The following is a 1039-nucleotide window of genomic DNA, read 5'->3' on the forward strand; positions in this document are numbered from 1 at the left end:
TCTACAGAAAAATTACATACAAGTCTAAAAAGGTTATAATTTCATTGTATAGATGACTGGTTAGGCCAGATTTGAAGTATTGTGTTCAGCCTTGGTCTCCTTACCTTAGGAAAGACATTGATTTGTTGGAAAGAGTTCAGAGGAGGGCTACTAGAATGGTGTCTAGGATGGAGTTGTCATACGAGGAGAGGTTAAGATCTCTGAAATTGTTTTCTCTTGAAAGAAGAAGAGTTAAAGGGGATCTCATTGAAGTGTTTAAGATTTTTAAGGGAATTGGTAGTGTTGATTCATCGTCGTTTTTCATACTTAATGGTGAGAATGGTAAGACTAGGTGATATAAATATATATTTTGGCAGGGTATGGCTCATTTTTAACTAAGACAGTTTTATCTTTCCAATAAGGTGGTTTGCCTTTGGAACGGGTCGCCTTCAGATGTTGGGAAGGCTATAAATGTAAGTGAGATTATGATAAAGCTTGATAACTATATGAATTCCTTTATTAAAATGCTAGTTCTGTAATATCCTAAACAGTTAGTAAAATGAAAATCCACATACCATGAAGTATAGAAGTTGGAGTTTAAAATATCTGAAAAAGAAGTTACCAACAGCTTTCTTCTTCAAGTAGCCTAATTCCGCATGAAAACTGCAAACTTAGCAACATATCTCAGCAACAGAAGGCCTATTTAGGAAGTGTATTGCAGAGTAAATCTGAGATCTGACTTTGACTGAGTTTAAACAAAATAGAGACTGGACACAGTGTAGCAAAATGAAAATCAATCACCATTTTCAAAACACAATCAAAGTCACAAGTACATTGGACAAAGGACAATATTCCATTGGAGAGTCATAGGTAACTTTCTTCATTGATTTTCTTATAGATCTATCTGTTGCGTGAGCGAGATCACGTGACTATTTTGACGCCACCTATTTTCTATTGATCTGCAGTCAGAGTACTATTGGAGTTGAGCACTTCGTTGTTATAGCGTTTGTTTTAGCGCGATTGTTGAAATTAAGTGTATCGTAAAGTTATATTCGGAAAG

This window comes from Limulus polyphemus, unplaced genomic scaffold (genome assembly GCF_000517525.1).
Source record: "Limulus polyphemus unplaced genomic scaffold, Limulus_polyphemus-2.1.2 Scaffold5853, whole genome shotgun sequence".
Classification (NCBI taxonomy): domain Eukaryota; kingdom Metazoa; phylum Arthropoda; class Merostomata; order Xiphosura; family Limulidae; genus Limulus; species Limulus polyphemus.